We start from the raw sequence: 27,332 nt of genomic DNA, 5'->3' as shown, positions 1-27,332 counted from the left end.
GCTTGTTATAAATGCAAAATAAATCTTAATAAAAAAAAGTGTGAGGTTACCTTATCTGAAGATTTCATATCAGCGTTATCCCATGATATGTATGCTCGATTTTTGGATTTTTTGAACTTTCTTTGATTTTTGTTTCTTCTCGTGTTTTAAGGGAAGTTTGGTCTTATGTGCCATTTCTCCCTGCATGGATGACATGAAAGAATGAACGAGGAAATTTCTTCACTTTTCTTTTGTAGCCTTGAGGTATATGTTTCTTTATTTATGAGTTCTTTGAGTTTACGAAACATGAATTCCCTAAATTCATTACTTTTACTTTGACACTCTTTATCTTCTGGCTCCATATCTTTGATAGTTGTGGCTTTTAGTGCGATAGTTTTCTCTTTTTTTTTCTTGTCATCTTCTTCATTATCTGTAAGTATTTTTAGTCTTATCTCGTGTTCCCATAAATTTTCAAAAAGAGTGTGTGTGTGTGTGTGTGTGTGTGTCCATAGTTTCTAGATCCTTAGATTAAAAAATCGTAGTGACTTTGTGTTGCTAGCAAAAACTTAGGTATCTAAGAAATTTTACAACTAGTTCCTCATTTGAATCTTTTTCCCTGAGTTATCATATGACTCACGATATGGGTGAATCATGTTTACTTTTGATTTTTGCTCTCTGTAGGTTTCACTCAGAAGAATTCATACTCATGGGTTAATGTACCCATCCTTGCCTTCTTTACCTCACTAGTTCCTTCATGGGTAATTTGGAGGATGTGGCAACCACTATTGAGCTTGAAGCAGGTGTCGAAGAATCACGTATGCATATCCATTATCCTAGCCCAAAATTCCCACCTCCCTCTATATGAGCATCTGGTTTAACCATTCCATAAATCATCATCATGCGTAAATCACATAGTTTCACTCATGCATATCATTCATAAAGCATAAAATGAAACCTTGCAAATGAGAAAAGCCAAAAGTTCAATCCTTAATTGGCATGTCAGAAATCCAGTTCTTTTTGGCACGCCCGAAGCCCAATCTTTCCTTGGGAAATCACAAAACTCTCGTTCCATTACATCCATTCTCAACGGGAATTTTTTTGGATACTTCGGTGTTTAATCCACTTATACCTCAAATCTTCGAAAAGCTCTCGCAATTCAACTATTCAGGTTAAGTAGATTAAATAGGGGCAACTGTCATACCCCAAAATTTGCCTTCCCCTTTTTATCTTTTCATTCAATCCTTGACTTAGGAATCATCTGTACACATTCGTGCTTCATTCATATGCATCATTCATCCATTAGTTGATCATTATAGATTCAAAGTTATTGGCTTACAAACTAGGATTGTGGGTGGATCAAACCTTGAAGGTGTGACTTAGCTATTCATCTAGTCAAAGGGGAAGTGAAACCCTAATTTGCCTGATCTTTGAGAGGTGGATTCAAGGAGAGTTCATCATGGCACTCCTCAGGGCATTCAAACCCTAATCAAGAAGGATATGGTCCTAATGGCCTGACTTTTCACCTTGTGTTTGTTTGAAACCCTAATTCATTATGAGGGGTGTTTGACTATTATATCATGCATCATCAATCATCAAATACTCCATGTGATAATGGGAACCATCTAGTTAATCTACATGCCTACATGGTTGAGATTTCATCTGATTCAAGGCTTTGTTCAAGCATCCACATATATGCATTCCATTTAATCATTCCTAATCCAATGATTCTAAGCCTATGATGTTTGTAAGATCATGGGTCTTTGATTCATGTTTGCATTGGTGCATGGATCTTTGGTCATTTGTTTGTCATTGATCCATTGTGATTAATAGGGACATGTATTCTTGGTGCATCCACGTACCTTGGTCCATTTGGTTCATGTGTTATCATATGCTCATGGTACTTATGATTCCATTGATTAAAAGTGTTTGATTCATTCATAAGTGGATTTGGTTTTTATTAAAGTTTATCCAAAAGTCATGTTTTGATTCACATACTATCATGTTTATTTCATCCAAACAATTTATTTTCCATTCATTCATAAAGGCATACATAGTCCATTACAAAAAGAAATTAAAAAAATTACATTCTTCAAAAGTTGACTTTTTGGTCAATGTTGACTTTTTTGGTTAAATAGTTGACCAAAGTTAACCATTGCATTTTTTGTCATTCTAAACCTAATTCTAATTACATTCTTTTCAAACATATCAAATGTCTTCAATAGAATATAATTTTCCATTTTATTCAATTTTCAAACTTTCATTCAACCTATGTTTTTCATTCATGTACACATTCCATTCAATACAATTTCATTTAACTTTCAACTTTCAACTTTCAACTAACATGTTACCTAAAGGTTCTAATCCTAAGCATTAATATTCATGTCCATATACTTTCTCATGACCAAAATATTCCAATCCGATGGAAGCCAAGTAGAATGTGCAACTCTCATTTTATGGGCACAAACTAAATCTGCATGGCCTGCAAAAAAATCCACACAAACAGGTTGAGTTCATCATTAAACATCATCCAAAATCAAGAAAAAGAAAATTAACATAAGGATAGTAGGCCCTCCTGCTGCACCAGATATCAGAAACAGTAGTTGATAGGAAAAGGAAATTAACACAAGCCATCTTGCACTGCAAAGTATCATTTATAAGTCAGAGTTCATTTCAATCAAATTTCATACACTTTACCAAACCAGACTCATTCTTTCTTAAGACATGACCCTGCTCAAGCAATTCCTTAACTTTTCTTAGTGTAACCTAGAACATGATGCTTCATCACATACCAGCAAAACCAATTCATTAACCTATCATTTTGTAAATAATTGACCCTGTGCAGAACCAGTCTTAATCAGCAGTTCAGAATAGCATGTATGACATGTTCATTTCACCTTAATCCCAATCTAACATTCATATAGCAACATTTAATCAACCATCCCTAGCTGCAACACACTAACCATCATACTATTAGTTCATTAACATAGCAAGATAGCATAACATTATTTCAGTTAATTAGTTTTTCTAAGTGTTTTACTAATCATAACTTCTTTCCATTGAACTAAAATCAATACCAACATTTAACCGTTTAACTATAACAATTCAAATATTTTCCATAGTATTTCACTAATGCTAATTATCCAAACTAAGTGCTAGTTCATTTAACCGACCATAACTATCAGGATGTAACAACAATTCATTTCAACATCCATCTAACTGAACTAACAATACCAATAAAATTTTTGTTAACTCTAACTTTATATTACATCTAACTGCTTCATAAAACCATAGTGTACATTTCAACCGAACAAGCAATTTTAATGGAAGTTTCAACTAACCTAACAGAAGTTCATAACTAACTGATAACAGAATTTCTAAATCAACTCCAACTAACTTCAACTAACTCCAGCTAGCATTAACTGAATCCTAACCGCTAACAGAGTTACCAACGACAACTGTATTGCTCATGAAGAGCTTAACAAAGTTAAGCTCTGTCAAGATTCAAGCTCTATATATTCAATCACCACAAATCTTCATCCTCTTCATTCTTCACTCTCTCTCTCACTGAAACCCTCTCCCTCACTCCAAATCTCTTTCTCCATTTTTGCTCAGAGCCTCACATTGAAGCTCTGAAACAACAAGACTTGAATCCTCTCTCGTTTACCTCTCAACTCTTTTGCACTCATGTTTTGCAGCAACGCGCAACAATCACAGCTACAGAAGAAGAAGTAGAGTGAGCGAAGAAGAAGAGAAGTGAAGCAGAACGTACCGGATTCAAGTGATTTCCTCGCGTTGCAACCTTCTTCCTTCAATTCAACGTTCGCCGGAGCAAACCTCTGCTTCGGAGGTATTCCTCTTCTTATTTCATCACAATTTTGTTACCATATCATATTATATACCCTCAAGATCATTAGCCCTAGGATTTTGATGTGAATCCATGCACGGTATCCATTTAATTTCTGTTATAAGATCTAGGGTTCGTGGATCAAATTTTGGATTTCGAAACATGAGTTGGAAATTGGATAGAAGCAAGGAGAGATTCTGGTTGAGGATGAAATTGCGCTTCTGGTTATGTGATTAAGATGTTGGTTTGATTGCCTTCGCCGCCGGAGGCGATTTCTGGCGTGGCGGAATAGAGCGGAGCTCATATGGAGGGAAGAAAGATGTCTCGAATCTGTTTGAATGAATGAGAACATGTGAAAAACTTGATGGTTAACGTACCTGAATTGTAACGGCCTTCATTTCACACACTTCAGCCTTGCATTGGTTTGAATATTGGGCTTTTGGCCCAAAGTTTGCTCTCTGCACCCTCAAACTCGTCTGCACCCTCAAATTCGACTGCACCCCCTGAGTCCACCATCAACTAGAGTGGGCCTACGCAACAAGAGCCCAAGTGCATGCTACTGCCTGCACACCCCCTTTCAGGCCCATTTCGTTTTTGTTTTTTTATTTTTATTTTTTGTTTTGATTAATTGTTTTGCCATATTAATTCTTGTTAATTAGGGTAATTAGGAATTTACATTTAGGATAATCTTGATTAACATGTTAGAATTAATTAGGAATTAGGATTAAAATAGTTAATTAGAATTATTTTTTATTTGAAATAATTAGGATGGTTGATTTTTAATTAGATTTAATCCTAATTTTAATTCTCTAATTGAACATACCATGTAATTTGACCATTTAAACCCTGGGATTAATTAGCAAATTTCATGTTCCCTTAGGATTAGGAATGAACTTACAATAATTAACCATTTTAGTCAAATTAATTTTCATGTGATACTTGGTAATCAAGGATTAATTTGACGTTAACCTTTGCATGATCCATTAGTATAACTTATAAAAAAAATTTAACCTTTAGATTAATTTAACCATAGATTTCAAATTAACTCAAACCTTTCGATTAAAGTTGATCAAAAGAAATTTTGATCAACTAAATCCTTTAATTCATGTATAATTCCACAGTCTAGTCAAGTGATCAAAAACCCCTTGATCATTTGATGAGACTCTTTTTGTAAGTCGTGGATCTCAAGGACTAAAGTTCAGACTTCCATGAAAGGCATCCCAGGAAAATCAAGGAGTGGATTATACAAAGCATATCAAAGGTGTTTCTTCAAGAACTTATCAGTCAAGATTCAAATGATGCGACATGAGCCTTAAGTAACAAAGAATGATGAAAATGGAGAAATCCTATCCTTGTTCAGGGTATCATTGGGTATGGGACAAATGATATAGTTTCTCAAGGTATTCGCCTTTTTTCATAGAATTTAGTGCAAGGTAAATCAAATGATTGTCAAGTCTCCCTTCACAAAGCAGCAGTGAAACAATCAGAGGTCTCCATCATTAACTTATCAATCGTGATTCAATTTGTATGCCATGAGCCTTAAGTAACAAAGAATGACGAGAGTGGAGAAATCATATCCTTGTCTATGGTATCCTTGGGTACGAGATGAATGACCCAGATGCTCAAGGTATTCGCCTTTGTTCATAGACTTTAATGTAATTTGAATCGAATGATTGATACAGTCTTTATCATCATAAGGAGCAGCAAGGATTCTTCTTCAACAATTTGAAAATTATGATGAGAATCACAGGCCAAGTCTTCTTCATCTTCCAATATCATATTTATTCCTCTTGCCTCAGTCTCTTATTGTATTTGCTTTGTTTTTGCCGTAGGCCGAACTACGAAAGCTCTGACTTTTTCATTGCACGGTGAGAATACGTAGGCACGAGGATTCAGATTCTCCGCGAGCTACCTTATTTATTTGTACCTCGGTTGTTATCATTCATCCATCAATTACCCTTTTGAGATCAAATCATTTTTCCTTTTGGATTCCATAACCAATGCTTTCCTGTGAACCAAGAGATGTTTGTGCTGTCAAACCAAACACTTTATTCCTTCTTTTTTTGGCCAAAACGTCTGTTTACTCTTCGGTTCAGAGTTTATTCCTTCATGGATCCAATATACCATTCTTCTTTGGTTTCAGATTGTTTGTTCCCTACAATGATATATTGTTCCTTGTACCAAATAACACTTTCTTGTGGGCCCCCATATACACCCTTTTAGGATGTATAATCAGAGTCCACTTTGTGAACCAAGAGATGTTTGTGTTGTCAAACCAAACATTTTATTCCTTCTTTTTGGCCAAAACATTGTGAATAAAGATATGTTTGTGTTGTCAAACCAAACACTTTGTTCCTTATTTTTTGGCCAAAACGCCTGTTTACTATTTGGTTCAAAGTTCATTTACCTTTATGGGTTCCCATACTACCATTCTTTGGTACAAGTTATACTTTTCATCACATCTCCTTCCTTTTTTCTCGTGGTTCCACGAATTACGAATGCTCTGACTTTCTCATTGTACAGTGAGAATATGTAGGCACGAGGATGTGAATCCTTGGCGAGCACATTCCTAATTATTCCTTCTGCCTTAGGGCTCCATTCATATCTTTCATAACACATGACCTATCTTCAATCATAAGCGTTCACCCCAATGACATATTGTTTCTTTGAAACTAAATACATTTCCTTTGGATATCCATATATACCCCTTTAAGACGCTTAATCAACAATTTGTGTCTGTACCAAGAGTTATTTGTGTTGTCAAACCAAACATTTGATTCCTTCTTTTTGGCCAATATGCATGTTTCTCTCTATGGTACAAAATTTGTTCCTCTATGGATTCCAATATACTTTTACCTTTGGTTCCGAACCATATTACTTCAGTCACTTTTACCAAATCCTCAATTCTTTGACTTCAATTACTTTCCCTTATCATTCCATTCATCTTCATGATGCCTTCATATCTACTACCTTCATTCACTTCATGTGATACACTGTTATCTTTGAGCCAAGTACACCACCTCTTTGAGCTCTATCTTATGTCTGCTTGTGAACCGAGAGATGTTTGTGATGTCAAACCAAACACTTAATTCTCATTGGTTTCGGTCATACCGTATGGAGGGGAATGTTCATACTACCCACATATGGTTCACGCTAGTTTTACATGCAATTTTAGTCAACTTTTTTAACATGTAAATTGTTGACTTTGTGTTGACTATTTTATTATAATGCATATATGCATAATTATTGTGACTTTTTTTATGATAAAAATGCATATGACTAAAAAGGAAAAAGTAGACAAATTGACATGTATCAAATGAGTTTAAAATACCCAGACAAAATTGGGGTATGACAGGAAGATTATTGTCTAGGTTTGGTTTTGTGGCTAACGATAAACATGATTTTGTGTGGCTCGAGAAAGTTTTACCAGAGCCCCACAACGGATGCCAAATGCTCTTGCAAAAAACATTAAAATGGGTAACCTCCCTGATGTTAGTCAGGGAGGTCGTAAATGCATGGTTGGTATGTTTGTAATTGGAATAAGGTTCATTGCCACCATTATTGGTGGTTCCAAGTCTCTAATAGGTTTGTTATTTTTTCCGTTCTTCATCGTATGAATCCCCCTATTCTATTTGGTTTTATGAACTTTTTATATGCCCTTTTTTTCTTCTCATGATTAATAGGTTTTAAGGTGATAACAAACGTAACTGTCTATTAACCATTCGTAACGAACTTAATAATTATTGATAACCATTTTATGATCATTAGTGAAATCTAACCGATTATTAATCATTTAGTAACAGTTTCTAACCTTTAGTCATCCTTTTATCAGTTAAGGAACTCGGTCGTCCGACATCAGGGGTCGGCCTATGTGTGTCGGTTTAAGGCTCCTACATGACCATCTTGACCAACATTGAAAACATATATCTCAGCCAAGTTAGACATTCTGATTTCATACCTCGGTCGGTCAAATATTTTTCTGGATGTATAACTACCTATGGTCCATTTCGACCTAAATCCCATTCGGCTACCCTAGGTATGGGTTATTCGATCAGTTGGGGCATAACCCGTTGTTGCCCTTGATTATTTGGAAAGCCTACATTATTTGCAACTCGTAGATTTTGAATTTCCCTACCCACTTGGATTTGAGGAACCGGATGAATAGGCACCTAGGGAGAAGCAAAGAAATCAATAATTTAAACCATTTGATGCGCCAATTGTTAGTAAGTATGGTTTGTGTTTTGGATTAAAGTATTAAAAACAATACCAATTTGTTGGGTAAACATACTGACCATATCGTGGTTGATATCATCCCTTTGTTACCTCATTAGTTTAAAACTGGACGTGCCAACGTTGGTAACTTTTTTAAATGTCTTGACTGTTTCTATCGAAAAACATCTTCAAGACTTCCAACTCCCTTTGTCGAGAACCAGTCTGTTTCCTATTGGTTACTTGTGATTATGGTGTCCAAACATGTTCTCCTCACCTGTACATAGTATTTTCATATCTTTTACCACACTTCAATTTTATCCTACTAAGCTCAAAATTTTAGCTAACAACAGAAATGGCCACCTAGCCACATGACTTAAATATTTTAAATATTTCAAATCTATTTGGAAAACCGATTTGCCATGAAGCCACATGACTTAAGTATATGACGTGACCCCTTTCTCTGTGATCGAACTTGATAAACATCGAAGCATATCCCGTCACTGTCTTGCACATCTGCTATCTAGGAACCACAACCTTTTCACAAAGATTTAGATACTCAACTAGTTTGTTCTTGAAGGTTAGTTAAGGAACATTAAGGTATCCAAGCCAAGGTACCATTTGGAACTTTAACATTCCTAACATGGAAAATATGCCTAATGCGACCCTTATTATCACAATAGTGACATATATATTTAAATGAAATACTCTTTCTATTTCTTCTAGCAAGTCGAGGGTTTTTCTCAAAATCAATCCGTCTTTGACTTGAAGACATATAAATAGTAGTAGATAAAGAAATATCTTGTGCTAATTGTTCTTTCAGATTTTCATTTTCAAGTTTTAAAATTGGATAAGTAGTGCAATCTATATTTATTAAATTTTCAACTAAAGTAGTTGAATTACTAAAACGCTCATCTACGAGAGATGCATGTTCTTATTTTAAACAATCTAAAGAAATATTAAGATCATTTATCTCCTTTTCAAGTTTTTAAATATGTTTTTTTGGAGACAAGTTTTCTTGAAAGCATCTAGAGCATCGACATGCATTTCACATAAAGCTTTCGACAATTTCTTATAAGATGGTTTAACTTAAGGATCAAAAGTATATACTTCAGAGTCTTCACTTTTCTTATGTGCCATCAAGCATAGGTTAACACATTCATCATCATAACTTGATCCAGAAGATGAAGAGGATTTCAAATATTCTTCTTCCAAAGAAATTTAGGCTCTACGACCTTTAGCATGTTTTCCCTTTGTCTTGTCGAATTCCTTATTCTTTTTCTTATGATTTTTGTTGAGACTCAGACATGTGGTTCTATAATGACATGATTTTCCGCATCTGAAGCATGTGACATCTTCTTCTTTTTTCTTATGTTCCTTCTTGTGCGGATGAGACTTTTTAAAGTTAATAAGGTTTTTTTAATGCTTAAGCTTATGCTTCCTCATATATTGATTGTAGTGTTTGACGAATAAATGAATATCTTATTCTTTTGAAGAGTCTTCGTCAGAAAAATCTCCTTCGTCCTTATTTTTCTTTGTCCTTGAAGACAAATCTTTTAAGGATATGTCATGCTTCTTCGACTTTACTTCACATTCCGCGAGCCATTTAATTTCATTCTCATGTTCGGTGAGCTTTTCAAAAAAAATTGTGATGTCCAACGAACTAAAATCACTTGACTCTTTAATGGTGGTAATCTCGTTGCCACTTCCTACACATTGACTCGGAATTTTGTTAGCACAATCTTTGTTAGAAATGGTCTTTCCCAAATTGTCTACTTTGTTGATTAAATGGAGAAAACGAATCTACATGGATTCTCCGATTTCCAAACGGAAACGTTCATACTCCTTTTTCAACATATTAATTTTTGAATCTTTAAGGTCATTAGTACCTTCGTAAAGGGTTTGAAGAGAGTTCCACATAGTTTGTGCACTCTTATGTTGTCAGTAGAGTAATACATTTTATCTTTTAATGCGGGTATAAGTATATTCCTTGCCTTCAAATCATATGAAATATTTTTGGTCTTATCACCAATCCAATCGTTTGGTTTTTAACAGAATTATCGACTTCGTTTTTTGAGATAAAAAACATGTCGGTGATTGCTACCCATAGATTCTTGCCAACTAACATTAAACGAACATAGTCTTATCATTACAATAAGCATAATTCTCTTCTTTAAAAAGTGGTGCTCTATTGTACACTACCTTCGGATCGTCGTCAACCATGTTCTAAAACTTTTGAGTCATTTAGACTTGATCAAAAAACCAACTCTGAAGCTAATTGTAGGGTGAGAATATATACTATGAATGATCTAGAGGGGGTGAATAAGCCTCCTAAAATAAAAGTTTTATTTGAAAAATATTTTAATCAGATTTTCAAAAACAAAATGTTTTACATGGGGGAAGCAACATTTGCGTAAAAAGAGATTATGCTTTATTTGATAGATTCACAAATGTCCATAATGAGTTAATAATGTATCCCATTGAACTATTAAAATCCATCAAATTAAAAACTAATCGAATTGTAAAATTGTTCAATTTCACAAGATGTGTTATCGAATATTTTTTAATTATGCATAAGATTCTACTATCATAGGTTTCAGACTTAATAAATACTAAGACAAGGTTGAAGTACCAATTCTAACAAAACCTGCAACTTATGTAAAAAATTGCTAGTAACTGATAAACCTCTCAGCATGCAATTCTAGAAAGCAACAACAACAACCTAATCATGCGATCAACTACGGAATTAAATGAGAGAGAGAGAGAGAGAGAGAGAGAGAGAGAGAGAGAACACTAGGATTTATAGTGGTTTGGCACGCTCGTCCTCACTTTGTGCTTAATCCACTCTTCAATGGTTTCCCATTGAAAATTTATTGGTCTTTCATTATAATTTGCAACAATATTACAAGAGTTCATACGATCACTAATCCACAAATAATATGCTGAAAATAAAATATCTCCTATATTATGGATCTTAACTTGTACACATCTCCAAGAACTACACTCTATGCAAAATCTTTACTCGAGATCGCTTCCAAATCTTTCAGTCTCAACAACCTACTCCTAAGTCTCCGTCTGTGGTAATTTCCACACAATTTTATTGGTATCTTAAGTGTTGGTTTGTACGAATGTCAAAAGAAATTATATCCTGCCTGTAGAATTATAGACATGGTTACCAAGGTCAACCTGAAAAGAAAAGCCTTATTCTTTTCCACTGAAATTGTCACATCACTACACAATCGTGCAATTCTCTGAAAACTTAAAAAAAACCTTCAAAGAAACGCTAAATCCAAAATCAATCTCCTCAAACAATCACGAATCTATCAAGATGAGATTCGGCCATGCAACAATGGAAAATGAATGACATAGAAGATGAAAGTATTTGATTACAAGTGTTCAAGAATGATTCAAAACTCTTTGAAAATGTAAGAAAAAGTGGTTTATGTATTTTCAAATCATCAATGAAAGAATGTGTTTTCTCCGATTATGAAAAGTTGAGAGATGAAAATTATTTAATTGTGCCGGAAATGAAGCACAAAAATGAGTGAAATAGACATGTTATCTATATCCCTAAAGAATTTATTAAATTAATTAGCTATACCTTTTAATATATTTGATTCTTCCCATTTTGATATTTTATTTTCATCACATGTTGATCTTACCTGAAATTTTATAAAACATGTACAAAATTATGGACACTATAAGACTCTATTTGATAAAAAGTAGCAGATATATTAGTTGACGTTAATAGCTTATATGATGTAAGCTCACGATTATGCTTTGTCAAACAGACTCAAGAGTCTGTTTGGTTTAGGGTTTTTGGAGGGGAGGGGATGAGAGGGAAAAGGAGAAGATCAAATTCCCCCTAGAGTGATTTTTTGTTCTCCCAGATCGATGTTTTTTTTGGAAGGAAAGAAAGGAGAGATATGCTAAAATATAATTTATTATATTGACGAAATTAACCTTAATAAATATTATAATTTATCGCTAACAAAATATTAAAAGTTTATGTTTTTTTTATCAAATTTCTTTTTTTTGTTGTTAAAAGTTTGCTCAGATTTAAGTCAACGTAATTTTTACTTTTATCTTTTCTTATAAACTTTACTATTTTCATTATAATGAGTACGCTTTTTTTCTTCATATTTATTATTAATTTTTAGATTTTGATGTCATTTTTTAATTATCTCAATATTTTTCCTTATAATAATTTTTTTCTTGTATTCAGTTATTTTTTAAAATTATAAATTATTATCATTACGTTTTTATAAAATATTTTATGATATATCTTCTGATTGAATATTTATATTTTGTTAATAAATTTGTATTCAAATTATGAATGATAAATCTTATTATATTTCGCTAATGAATTTGTGTTTGAATTATGAATGATAAAAATTATGATTTTTATAATAAAATTAAAATAATAAAAAACTAAATTATTTATAAAATATCTCCCTTCCCCGTGTGAATCAAACATGTTTGTAACTAAAATTCATCTCCACCCATTCTTTTTCATATTTTGAATCAAATATATATATATATATATATATATATATATATATATATATGAATGAAAATCAAATTCTTTCCCTTCCTTCTCTTCCTCGGAAAGGGTGAGCATGTAGTATCCTTGATAGTGACATAATACTGTAACATGAGAATCGAAATAAACATACACTCCCTCACAAAACATTTCAAGCAAAATTGATTGTTAACAGAGGACTATTTGGATCAAATGCTCATATCATAAAAGGGTTTGGTTTTGTAGCATTAAAATTCAAACAATAACCAAAATCCAATATTTCTCTATAGATGCAATATTATAATCAACTTACAAAAATTCAGAAATCAAATCAATTATCATATCGCAAAAACAACTCAAACAATATAAAAGCTTTGGTTGCATCAAATGCATACAACAGTAGTGTTCTGATATCCAATACACTAAAGAGTCCAACAATGCTTTGAAAATTGAGATTAAGAGATGTTTGGATTGTTGGAAAGTGTTGAAAAGCGTCAGATTGAACATCTGAAGGTCTCGTGTTTGGTCCATGCTCACCACAAATCCATTAACAATCTGTTTTCTCCTTCAACATGAGTTTTGCTTTGCCTTCGCTCCTACACCTTGTCTTCAATTCAACCAAACAATTGAACCTTCTTGAAGAGACAAAATGGGGTTTTTTTAAATTACTATAAATATTTGTTAGAAAATTAAAGATAAAGTTTTAAATTTTTTAATAATGATATTTTAATTAAATGAAGATGTAAGAGTATAATTGTCTCCCAGGGATTTAAAAAACGATAAATGTTCATGTCACGATCGCATAAAGATTTCACGATTTCGATTGACATAGATGTCACGACACTGATTGCGGTTGTCACCGTGTGAATTAACCACAATTTATTCTTCAATATAAAAAACGATGATAACAATATCAGTATCGACATCTATCAAAACCGTTTTGTCGCGGCCGTTTTTAGGATCACAGACCTTTTTAAAATCCTGTCTCTCTTAAAAAATTCAAAATGAGAGTTTTAAATTTAAATACTTAGAACACATCCAACCTCCTATGCAACTCATATTTGGGTTATTTGGTGGTTCTGCTCTTACCATATTATCGTTGGATTAACTGAGGGCAACAACAAAGTAGTTGTGAAGCCTAAACATATTAAAAGTTCTTTCTTTAGAATGATCTACATGTTATAAGTGTGTATCACTAATATAACTCATAATGCATTATACAAATAAGATGCAAATAAAGGATAGAGTTGAATACAGTGTTCGAATCCTCCTCTGAATAATAAAATAAATACACAACATAGACAGCTTCTGCTACTAGATCAATATCAAGAATAATAAAATAAATACACAACATAGACAACTTCTGCTACATGTTATTCTTGTTCTTCATGTCAAGAATAACTGTATCTTATAGCTGTTTCTTCTTTTGCTTTTCTTGCTTTATCTAAGCCACAAACAGCCTCTGCCACAACAAAACTATGCGAAATCATTTTGAATCATGAGTTATATGTACAGAATGTAATGCCATTTTCACTTGTTAAAATTTATCACACAGCGGAGATAGCTCAGTTGGGAGAGCGTCAGACTGAAGATCTGAAGGTCGCGTGTTCGATCCACGCTCACCGCATTTTCCTTTTACAGTTCAGTTTGTTCTTCAACTTGAGTTTTGCTAGCCCTCGCTCGGTCGCTCCTACACAGATTGAAGACTATTTTTTTTAACATAAAACAATTGAAGTCTTTTTTTTTTTAACATAAAACAATTGAAGTCTTTTTTTTTTTAACATAAAACAATTGAAGTCTTTCAAGCCAACTAAACAATTGAAACTTCTTGAAGGGGCTAAATGGGGTTTTTCAAAATTATTATAAATTTTGATTAGAAAAATAAGGATAAAGTTTTAACTTTTTTAATAATAAAATTTTAATTAAACGAAGGCATCACAATTTTTTAATGGAAATTTATTCTTTCTCTTTTATTATCAAAAAGAAAATTCAAAACTTATTTCCCCTCTTCTTCTTCCGTCTCATCCTATTACATTTTTAATAATAAAATTTTAATTAAAGGAAGGCATCACAATTTTTTAATGGAAATTTATTCTTTCTCTTTTAGTATTAAAAAGAAAATTCAAAACTTATTTCCCCTCTTCTTCTTCCGTCTCATCCTGTTACATTTTTTTCTTTTTAGTATTTATGTTTTTCTCCTATCCTCTCTTTTTAGTTTTTTTTATAATTTTTAATTTATATACTATGGATATTAATTGTTGGAGAGTCTAGGGAACGCGAGAAGTGTCAATGGGTTAAACTTGATAGATCCAAGAGATCTTGACGTCAAATATCCACCAAAAATCTTAAGGCAGTGGGAGTATGTGTCACCTTTCTTATAAATCCAACATTTTCTCCATTTCTATTTGATGCGGGACTTAGTCACTCCTAGTTAAGTTCCAACAATCTCCCTCAAAAGTGCGAGTCATCCATATCACTAGTTTTGATCCACACTAAGATTCACTTACGTTTTTTCACTGAGCCAACAAGACTCTGATACCACTTATTGGTGAGTCTGGGGAGTGCCAAAAGTGTTAATGGGTCAAACGTTCATGGTTCCAAGAGACATTGACGTCACATATCCACTTAAATCCTTAAAGCAATGGGGGTATGAGTCACATCTCTTATAAACACAAAATTTCCTCTATTCTTAGTCGATGTGAGACTTTAACACTTTCCCACTTGAAACCAAACAATATCTCTCACATGTGTGAGTACCCGCATCACTAGCCTTGATCCACACTAGGATCTACTTCCACTTCTCCACCGAGCCAACCAGAGCTCTAATACAACTTGTTGGGGAGCTCGGGGAGTGTCGGAATCGTAAATGGGCCAAATTTTTAGGATCCAAGAGACCTTAACACCACATATACATAAAAAACCCTAAGGCTTTGGGTGGATATGTGGCGTCAAGTTCTCTTGGACCTATGGAAGTTTAGCACATTGACACTTACAACGTTCTTCGGACTCCCTAACAAGTGGTATCAGAGTTTAGTTTATCTTGTTATTATGCTACAATCTACCTTGGACTCACTGGTGGCTCCTCAATGTCCACATGAATCTTGTTCTGTCTGGAATTTTCTACCTCAGTATCTGGCACAACTGTCACATCTGACTAGTTCAACATTGAATGCTCATCAAATATAACATCTCTGCCGACAACCACCTTCCTCTTAACCAGATCCCTTAACTTGTACCACTTCACACCTTTATTGTAACCAATAAAGATGCATTATTTTGACTCGGGGTCAAGTTTATAACGATCCTCACTAGAGATATGCACATGTGTTAGACACCCAAAAATCTTCAAATTACTTATATCAATGGGGTTACCTATCTACATCTCCTCTGCAAATTTGTCATCCAGTAAAGCTTGTGTTGTTGACTAGATAACATGCCATATTGAGTGTTGATAACATGCCATATTTAGTGGTGAAATTCCTGAACCAAGTTTCTTCTCTTTTTTGTTTTAAATTGGTCAAAAATGGAGTTGGGAGTGTTATTTGTTTTCATATGGGTAATTGAATTGGTTTTAGGAAATGACTTATGGTTGGATCAGGGACGGAGCCAGAAATTTTAATTTGTGGAGGCAAAATATAAATAAATTTGTAGCATTAAAAATATTACTTTCTTCATCTTAAAATAATTTGTCCTTTAATTTTTTTTAAATATATCTAATATCTATTTGAGAGTCTTATAGGAAAGTGATAAATAATAATGGAGTGATTATATAATATTTTTTAAGCTTATATATTGCAGATTAGATAAATTAATTATTCAATAAATCTAAAAAGAATTAAAGTGTCTCTTATAAAAATGACCGGAAGGAGTATTTTTTTAAAATGAAGCAACCACCTTGCAATCATATAAGAAAAATATGCTTCAGTAATTCTGATTCTAATACAAAATAGTAATTAATTAAAAAATACAAATAATTTTTGTGAGACTTTAAAAACAATCAAATTGAAAAAATTATTTAGTTAATAATTTTTGGATATTGTTTATATAAATAAAAAAATGATACTAATAATAATATGTTAAGTTATAATAATTTCAAGATATTGTTTATATAAAAAGATCGATACCAATAATAATATGTTAAGTTATAATAGTCTAATATAGGTGGTTAGTTATTTAAATGATATTTATATTATTGTAGATGTATATTATGTAAGAAAATTGTATGTTGAAAATAGATAATTAATATTCTATCATGAAAAATAATATTATAATTTAAATTTAAGTGGGGGCATATGCCCCCTTAAGTTAAAGAGTAGCTTTGTCCCTGGATTGGATTAGTGAATTGAATTAAATTGTTAGTTTTGTTAGAGTTGGATGTTAAATATTAATTGAGTTGTTATGTTAATTGAATTAGTAAATGTGTTAGTGAAATATTTGAAACTTTGTTAATTGTTATGTATTAACTAAGCTAGATTAGTTAGGAAGTTAGCGATGTTAATGAGGCTAGAATTAGGTGAAATTTTTAACGTTAAAATGTTAGTTTGTTAAGTTGTTAGTAAAAATTGTCAATGACTGTTAAGGTGTTAATTGAATGGTTGTTAGTAGAGATGGCTTAGAAGTTAGTTGAGTTGAATTTGTAAGTATCAGCTTGTGATTGGGTTAGGCTTAGGCTAGTTTGCCTTTGGCTTAAAATTTGGGAATTGATTTGCAATTGCGACTGATTTTCTTTGCAATGTGGAATGGCTAAAATAATTGATTATTATAATAAGTTCTGTCATGCACTATGTCTAAACTCTAATGTAAATGTCTAATTCAATGTTATGTTGAACTATGTTAGAAATTATGCTAATGATTTTTGCAATTTTCTAGCTACTTGAAATTGGATATTTTGGTTTAAGGAAAAAAGTTCTTATTAAATGATATATTTCATAACAATGACTTAAATTAAGCAACAACATTCAACAATCCATGACAATGGTATCGGAGAAAAGAGATGAAGGATTATCAACGGAGCAGAGGTTTTTCCCCGTTAATGTTGCTAACGGAGTGCCGAAGAGAAACTTGAAAAATTTCAAAGGAAACTCATTTAATCAAATTAATCTTTACTTAATAATTATGGTTGAATATAAATGATGAATGTAAAAGATGAATCTTGAATGTAGAATATTGACGAATATGTTTGAATCTTGATGAACTTTGGATGATAATTATTGATGATAATGTGTGAATTATTGAAACTTGATTGATGATTTGTTGAAATTGGATTGTGGTTAAGCTCCACCGAATTTAGAATTTCAATGTGAAGTTCTATATGGTGATTAATATGAACTTTAATGATCGTGAAGAAGTGAAGAAAAGAAAGAATTATGGGAGAATTTGAGAAAAAAATGGTGAAAAAATAATTAAGGAAGTTAATATAAGTTAAGTTAGTTGCCACTAAAATTGTGAAAAATAACATATTTATATAGGTTTTGTAAATGAATGAGCAGCATTGGATTATGATCAAATTAAGAGGTTTATCAATGATTGGAAATTAATCTAATCCTTAGTTGCGGATCACTAATTTCCACTCTTGGATTGATTGTTATGAATGATTAGGATTGAATGGGAATTTCATTGAAAATGAAAGTTGAAATTTGTGTTTGTTTGGTAGGATTTGTGTTAGTTTGATAGTTATGATAGTTAAGGGTTAATTATGTAATTGAATGATTGTGGATGCATAGTTAGAGACAAATGATGTTCGATTTTTGCAAAACTACCAAGTTGAAATGTAAGGCAAAAGGTCATTAGTAATTATGCATGAAACTTGAAAATTTTGAATGTTTTTGCTTTTGATTTTTTTGCCACTTTTGCCATGAATTTTTGGTAAATTATCTCATGATTTTAAGTGCTTTTGAGAAGTGATTTTGTGTTGAAAAAATCCACTTTTGAATGGTGTAAACGTTTGTATCAAATTCTGGCTTTTGTGGCATGAATCAATGTTGGAAAGTATTGAAAAAACAAGTATTAAAATCATTACATAGTGTAGAATTTTTCTAAGTTTTCTTGAGTTTTTCACGATATTTTTTATGCTTTTTGATGACTTATGCTTAAGATTCATCGAGACTAACTTTACCCCAATTTTTTTTTGTAGCAAAGTGAGCATTGTAGAGAAAGAATGAACTTGAAGCAACATTGGAAAGTGGAAAACAAGTCATGGAAGTGAAATTTGATGGAAGATAGAATTTGTTGGAAATTAGCATTTATAACACAAACATGACATAAGTCATTTTTGATGAATAATGATGAATCATTTGATCAAATGATTATAAAATAGTTCTAGAAAAATTCAGAAGTCAAAATCGAGTAAATGGTCAACAGTTGACCAAAAGTCAACAATTGACAAAAAGTCAACAATTGACCAAAAAGTCAACTGTACCGGAAATGTGTAGTTTTTTAACCTTTTTTCCTTATAGTCCATTTGTTTGATTTATATCTCAAGTAATATGCATTGTACAATGAATTTCCAATAAATTAATGAAATCTTCTTTTTATTCCAACATTGTCATTTTCTTTAAATTCAAACAATCTTCCGAATTAAGAAACAATCATTTCAATCTCCCCCATAACCATGAGTCTCAAATATAGAGATGATCCGTACCACAAGTAATATGGGGAAAATAAACCTGAATAATAATGAAATAATATCCGCCTCGAAAATCTACTTAAAGTAATTAAATACATCATTACGGAACCTTTGACCTACTGACGAATTATGTCAAATGTAATGAATGAAACGCTAAAACGAATTACTTCATTGAATGACTTGATAACTATACATGCAGATGATTAAGTATCAACAGATGAAAAATTAAGAAGAGTGAAGCAAAATTGAGATATGACATCTATACAGTTACAATCATTCATATACGATCATAAATTATTAAAATTACGAAATATTATTTTCATCCAATCAAACAAATAGTATATAATTACTCTTTGTCCCAACTAAATGTCATAGTTAATCAAATTATTTATTTTTCAATAAGTGTCGTTTTTAATTTTCAATACAATTTTTATTTTTATTTTTCAATTATATCTTTTAATTAATACTCTCAAACTATTATAATCTCCCTTTATATTTATGATAATTCGAATGCATCAATAGTAATTAAAGATAATTTGATAATAATACTATTCTATTTTTTATTTACTATATATGATAAACTACAAGTATGTATGGGGATACCTACAACTATCTTTAATCACAACTTTAAGTAAGTGAGATTAATTAATTTAAAATTTGTAAAATATCATCCAATTTAACCTAACACTCAACCTCAAGTGTAATCCAAGTTTCATGGCCCAAAAGAAAGATGCCATTTTAAATTAGGGGGGTGGGAGATATGGAGACTTTGCAAAAGTTGGAAAAGATGGGGCCCATAACTTCACATAGTAGAGGAATATATTCATACGGTGGAATATATTCATTTCTAGCCCATAAAGATGCTTGAAGCTCAAGCAAACATGGCCTTAGAACATTAAACCCAACCCACTTTTTTCAATAGGCGAAAAGTGAAGTCTACTTGCTTTGCTTGGTTAAATCATATAATCACATAGATCCCATTATTAATTAGTACTCACTTAGTAGATTCCAATTCAAATGAATGGTTTAATTATATAAATTTTAGAGGGAATAATTATGATTTATTCTTTTCTTAAAAGGAATAGTTTGCTCATTACAAGTTGGGTAGTTTGCGTGTCACTAAATTAATACGGCGCTATTATGATTTATGACTTTGTAATATTAATAATAGTAGTACACATGAATGAAGATTTTCATGTTTTATTAGATTTTTCTTCCACTTGGAAATCATGTATTGGTTTTGATGGTTTGTTAATTCATATGATTTGGTCAATGTTATTAATCTATGGGACCCATTTTTGGAAAATTTGACGGTTTTGAATAAAATGAGTGTTGAGAATTATAAACTATTTTGAATATTACAATCATTTTAAGACATTTTGGGCAGGAATCTTCCTTTTATTGTCAAAGAAGAAAGCATTTATTCTCCATTTTGATTTGAAGGAAAAGAATGCATTTAGCTTTATATTTGAAATAAAAGGCCTAAAACATTGTTAAGGCGCAAATAGTATAATACATTAAAAATTATATTGAAAATTAGAAATCAAAATTTGAATTTATTTTGTAAAAACTTTTAATAGTGATAAATGTTAAGAGTCTCATTAACCATACCTACAACTTAATTTAAAAGAGATGAGTCGAGTCTAAACCACGCATTTCGTAACATAATATCAAAGTCTAAGGGATGACAAAACTTTTACCGACTTACACATTAACATAAAACTTTGCAATTTTAGGTTGTAGTTTCTATGGGGTCAACCCCATCTTTTCTTTTATGTGTGAGACAAGCTAATGTTTTAAATTCACATCTTCAACTATATATAATCCCGTTATTTTTTTTCGGGGGACCTAAACTGGGCATGCATGCCGTTTGTTACCCCTATCATATTCTTGTTCAATATTCGATGAGCCACCTGTTATCGATTTCTACTATCGAATAATCTACCATTTATTTTTATGATCCAGATGTCAAATTTTAAGTGTAAGAAGATGTGTTAAGAATCCCACATCGAATAATAAGTTCTTTGTTTTAACTTTTTCAAAAATATTTTCATAGTTTTATTTATTTTTGTTGAAAAAATATATTTTTTAAAACTAAATCTTCAAAAGAAAAATTGGTTTAAATAATTTCCTTAAAATAATATTTTAAGTATTTCATATTTTTTTTATAATTTTTTTGATATGAAAATTTCAAAAATATCATAAAACTATATTGAATAGTTTTTCATAAATATTATTTTTCAAAATATATTATTTTTTAAAATTTATAAATTTAACTATATTTTAATCTTCACTAATATATATTTATGTTATTTATTGTTCAAATTAATTTTTTTATTTATAAAAATAACTTTAAATTTTTTATAATATTTTTGTAAAAATCATTTTTAAAAATAAAAAAAAACAATTTTTCTTTAAATTAATACAAACGGGTCTAATATATAACCTAAACATTTATTTTAAAGAGGTAATTTTTGTTCTATAAATCAATTTTGTAGGTACGTGATAGTAAAACCATAACATACAAATTTAAGTAAAAAAAAAAACTTATATACATATTTGGAAGGACAATCTTCATTTTCACGAAAGTGATAAGGGTATATGACCTCTAAATGCTTGACAGAATTAAAAGGTCCCCCACTCTTCAAAGGCTCCACATAATAATATCCTTCTACATTGATGTTTACATCTTCAAATATTACTAACCACATACCCTAAAGCAGGGTTCCAATTTACGTTGTTGTTTTGTGCTTTCTTATCGTGCATGGTAACAAAACAAATTTGGATGTCTTCAAATTTGACTTCATTCTCTTTATTTTGAAAGAAAAATAAGAAGATAATATAAACCCTTATCTTGAGTGAGACTCGTAGATATATGTCTCAAATTTAAATTCCATTTGGTATAAAAAAATGCTTATTATGTAAATTAGATGACAAGAAGAAAATGGTTACTTAATTCCCAATATGGGATATGTAACGATAATACACGTCTTTTGATATTCTCACGTGAATTTAGGCATAAATAATCTATCATAATTCATTGTTTCTCAAATGTTATACACTTAACTCTCAACTTGGAAACTTCAAGTTTAATTGCTTTATTCTGTGGAAGTGCAGTTAAAAGTTATATTCTACGTCTAAAAGACCATGCACGCTTATGGAAAAGAACATACATACAAATGTATGCTCATGATCATTTCCATTTTAGAATCTTGTTATTTTTGTATATTATTTTTTTATTGAAAAATTTGAATTAATTTGGATAAGATCATGAGGATGGTACCATTAAATGCAGTTATAGAATTTGGATAATCTCACTTGCTTCTAATTATTTCACATTTTCGACGTTATCTGACATATTTAGCATATGATGAATTGGGGAAGGAATAATATCCCTTCTGTATGATTTCATTCACATTCAAGTAGTAGATTATAATTTATCTTTAAAGACACCGCAATAAACATTGCTGAACGAGTCATCGAATCAACTTTTAAGTTTAAAACAATGATGATTTTTATTTTAATGTTTTTTTATTAAAATCAGTGATGTTGTGGGAAGACAATTTTTTTTAATTTTGCTAGACATATGCATCATTAAATCCACAATTGCAACACCATTGACAGGAGCTTATTTACTTTTTTATTTCACTATCTATTTCACTTGAACAAATAAATAGAGGTTTTAAATTACCTATCATCTTATCATTGAACGGTTAAAGGTAGGGTTCTTCATGTTTGTGTGTTCCCCTATTTGTATATATGCTACCATACATGGACTTTCATCTAGTTTTTCGATTGCAAACACCATATCAGCATATTCCACTAGTAAAACTGAAACCACATTAACACCATATATTTCATGAAAACTATTTGGTTAACAACTAGATATGAAAGATAAAGTGGTGGAGTTGTGTCTCACTAGAGTGAAGCGATACTTTCGATGCAACGGAGTGGGGTGGACTTTTGTTGAGTAATATGTGAGTCAAATGGATTTGAATACCATAAGTGGTGCGCTTTATCCTTATATATCCAGAGCGATTGAAACGGCTCATGTGTGATGTGGCGTGCTATGCAGACAGCCGTCTAATTGAATCAGACAATGATTGATGTGTTGAAGGAATAAATTGTCTTCTTTTGGCTAAACAGAGGTCTACTTGTTCTATGCACCTTTTAATTCGAGGTTCTCTCTTATGCCTATTTCCATGGCCCATACGAACGGTTAAGTCGAGGTTTACCTATTCTATGCACCTTTTAACTCGATGTTCTCTCTTATGCATTTTTCCACGGGCCTTACGAACAACCTAGAACACATGCCCCAAGCCCGTATTCCTATTTTGTAGAAAGAGAGCTTTATTATGTACATCTTTAGGCCGAATGTTAACAAAAGTAAGTGAAGAGCCTTGATAGAATATCATTAGTATCGGGAACATATGTGTTAAATGTTTTTTCTTGATCGACGATGTTTCGTAGGGAAGTCCTAATGTGTGTCCCTATGTCTGACGATAATGATACACACTTTATCTTAGGATATTTAAGTACTCTGACAGTTCATGATGAGATCTTGACTGTTGGTGGTGTGTCCATATTTTCTATTGTGGTAGATATCAATGTTCTATTGAAATGCACATAAGAAGTTCCTAAATTACTATTTTCCATTTTTTTCGTTACTTGTGGATTTGGGAAATTCTTCTTCCTTCTTGTATGCAATTCCTTTAATCGTTTCCATATTTTTTGCACAGATCTTTATCTCTGGTTCATTTGCGCCCCTTCCTTCAGCGTCTGAGTCCTCAAATTTGTCTCTTTTAAGGTAACACCCATACATATATTTCTTTAAATCTTGCTTTCTTTATTAGAATTTCTAGAGAAGAGGGTCACAGGGTTTAATAGAGGAATTTTTTATTGATTATGACTTCTTAGGTGGTCGTGTGTATTTTAGCAGCATCATCATACTTAGCTTTAAACTTGCATGGTGTTGCTATTTATATTCATTTATTTGATGTATTGACACAATCTCTTACATTGGAGTACCTCTAACCGAAAGTTCGGAAGGAAACATGGGATAGCTCATTAGTGTGGGCGGACCAAGAGACACTAGATACCGCCTCTATCTTTGCTGGCGAAGGTGGTTTAGACCATCCCTTCACGATAGTGGGACCATATGAAGATTATGGGGTGATTCCTCTTGAATAAGACAAGAGGATGGGTAATAAATATAAAGGGTGTTTCATTCCCCTTCACAAATGTGTATTCTCCTTAATAGATTTTGCCTTTCCTTCAATTACTTTGAGGTAGGTGTGCTTATTCATTTATTACGCCCATTCGTAGTTGTATCCAGTAAGCTAGGATTAAATAAATGTCTTATAGTATTGATGTGAATATAAGAATTATGCGCCGACCACACCGCTCTTTTTTTACATCTCTTTAAATCTAAACGCATCTTTGCTAACTCGACACAGGGCCAAAGTCTAATATCTCTCAGGAAGTGCACCAAGATGTTAGAGCTATACTCGAAGAGCTTGAAAAATTTCAAAGATCAGTACTTGTTGGTTACCCTCCTCAACGAGGTAGCTCATTCTAACATATGTACCATATAACGTGGGACGCCTTACCAATGTTCAAACAGGTTCTCCAAGTTCTAGTGTCAGATTCATTTCTTGGCAGATTCCAAATCTTACGTTTATAAAATGGACGATTTGTCTCAAGAGGATATTTGCTTGAAAAGGAAATTGGCATCTTTCTTCAAAGGTCTGGGCTTTGTCGATGGTTTTGTCCCTTCTGATGTGACACTGAGGAAACAAGAGAAGTGGTACATAGAGACAGGCTTTCCAATGAATGCTAGTTTGAACAAGGCTTGGCATATCATTTTTGATGATTAACACGGGGAACCCATTTTTATTGAATATTCCTTTTATGGTTAACTTTCTAACTTATCTATTATTGGTTTGCAAACAAAGAGAATATTTCAAAACAATGCAATAGAAGGAAAATATTCCTCATGCCATACTTATCCTAATGGGTGCTACCATTACCTCAACTGTTGGAGAGGTTTGAATTCCAAGGCACTTTGTTGGTTTAGTTGCTTATTTCTTACCTACCCCGACGCAAATGGAGGTCCATGATTCTCCTAATTGAGTCGTTACAGAAAATTCTTATTGTTTGTTGCCGCTCGTGGATGATGACACTACTACAAATAACACATGTCACGTCGGATATGAAATGGATTTTACCTCAGTTACAATGACGAGGTAACGAAGGGTGACATGAAAAGTGGGAGCTTTACCCCTCGGTTTAAAAATAACCGAGGGGTTAGTTTAAATAGTCATGGTTCGAACCCCAATAATAGTTATTTTATATTTTCCAAACTAGCACTATATACCTCTCGATTTTATAACAAAATTGATGGATAATATATATATATATATATATATATATATATATATATATATATATATATATATATATATATATATATATATATATATATATATATATATATACTCATTACATTGTTTACACATAATATTAAAGTAAAAATGTTGTTCTTCATTGTCATCACTATCGGTGAAGAACAAATATTAGGTTGTAGACACTTTTCAGGAAGTCAGTGGCTCAATGTATTTTTAATATTTGCTTGAAATAATTTCCAGTCCAAGTACAATATATGTTGAAGGAGGTCAGTGTGATGGTTCGCCCTAGAGAGGTTATTATGTAAATTTGAAGAACGTGAAAGCTTAGAACGCTCATTGAGCATCTCTCGGAGGAACGAAATCTTATTGCGTAGGGTCAAATGGAAATGCCACTAGAAATATATCATCTTCCATCGGAAGAGATGGAGGAAGAGGCAAAGTTTTGGAAATTTTAACGGTTGCAGCAATAACTTGTCATTGAATGAAAAATTGAGTGGCTTCGGCCGGACAATCATCTGATTGTATCATATGTTGATTGATGCATTGAAGGATGAAATTGCATGATTTTGGCTTAGAGGAGGTCTACCTCTCATATGTGTCTATTAACTTTAGGTTTGTTCTTGGGACTTTTACCATAGATCTTGCGAATGGCCCAGAACATAAACCATCAGTAAATCCATTTTCTACTTATGAAAGAATTCCAATTCAAGGCATTTTGTCTAAAATATTTTGAGAGAAATATTTCTTTAGATATAATTAAGTCGTATTTTTGTGTGAAAAAGAATATGTTTTTAAACACTTTGTATATTTTACTTATTATTAATTTTAGTGTGCTACTTTGTTATTCCAAAAATCATACTATTACATTTTTATCATAATTTTATAAGAGTGTTTAGAACCCATGTAACACCCCGATAATAATATGATTATTATTTAAATTAAGTTAATAATAGATTTATTAATTTAATTAGATAATTGGATTATAATTATTATTATTATTATTTTGGGATTATTGAATTATTATTATTATTGGAATAATAATATAATTTGGAAAATATATAAGTTGGAAGTTAGAAAAATCCCATTTTTGGTAAAAAGTTATTTTTTCACGTGAAAAGGGAAAAGAGGCAGAAAGGGCAAAAAGCAAAAGAAGGAAGGTTGAAGGAAGGGAAAGCTTGGAGCTCAGAGACTGCCGGATTTACTCAGGTAAGGGGGGTTTATCATCGATTAATGGGTATTATGGGATAATATGTGATGGGTAGTAAGAAACCATGGATTCTGACTCTGATTTGAATGATGCATGCTGAAATTGTGAAATATTTGATGAACGAAATTGGATGATAATTGACGAAAACTCGTAGGAATTAGAGGTAGTAAGGTTAGCAATTTGGGAAGCCGAATGTGTATGATCTGTAATTGATAAAACGAACGAACATGTATGAAAATTGGACTGTAGAAGGTTGGAATTGGATAGATCTCGTAGCAGAGAAAGCCATTGCAGATCTGGAATTTCTGGCTCTGGTCATACGCGTATGGCACTAGGCAATACGCGTATGAGATGGCTGGTACGCGTATGGATGAGGCCTTACGCGTATGAGTGAAAAAGATGATACTTTGAACGTAGATTCGTCTCTGTTGGTACGCGTATGAGGATATGGTACGCGTAGCATACGCGTATGGGCGTGGGCGATACGCGTATGGTTTGGGCGAGGAAATGCGCCATACGCGTATGGACATAGGCGATAC

General features: G+C 32.1%; 1 long non-coding RNA gene and 1 other non-coding gene across 2 annotated transcripts; one reads left to right on the top strand and one right to left on the bottom strand.

Annotated features, from left to right (window-relative positions):
- Window positions 1–2,189: 2,189 nt before the first annotated feature.
- LOC127136846 (uncharacterized) lies at window positions 2,190–4,247 on the bottom strand. The gene is made up of 2 exons (XR_007808686.1): window positions 3,749–4,247; window positions 2,190–2,458 (listed from the first exon to the last, which is right to left on the bottom strand). It is a non-coding gene; the product is annotated as an uncharacterized LOC127136846 (long non-coding RNA).
- A 9,861-nt stretch (window positions 4,248–14,108) lies between these two features.
- On the top strand, window positions 14,109–14,181 carry TRNAF-GAA (transfer RNA phenylalanine (anticodon GAA)). The gene has a single exon. It is a non-coding gene; the product is annotated as a tRNA-Phe (tRNA).
- The last annotated feature ends 13,151 nt before the right edge of the window (window positions 14,182–27,332 follow it).

Source organism: Lathyrus oleraceus, chromosome 1 (assembly GCF_024323335.1).
Source record: "Lathyrus oleraceus cultivar Zhongwan6 chromosome 1, CAAS_Psat_ZW6_1.0, whole genome shotgun sequence".
Classification (NCBI taxonomy): domain Eukaryota; kingdom Viridiplantae; phylum Streptophyta; class Magnoliopsida; order Fabales; family Fabaceae; genus Lathyrus; species Lathyrus oleraceus.
The sequence above is the reverse complement of the archived record's forward strand: the minus strand, read 5'-3'. Positions and strand labels throughout refer to the sequence as shown.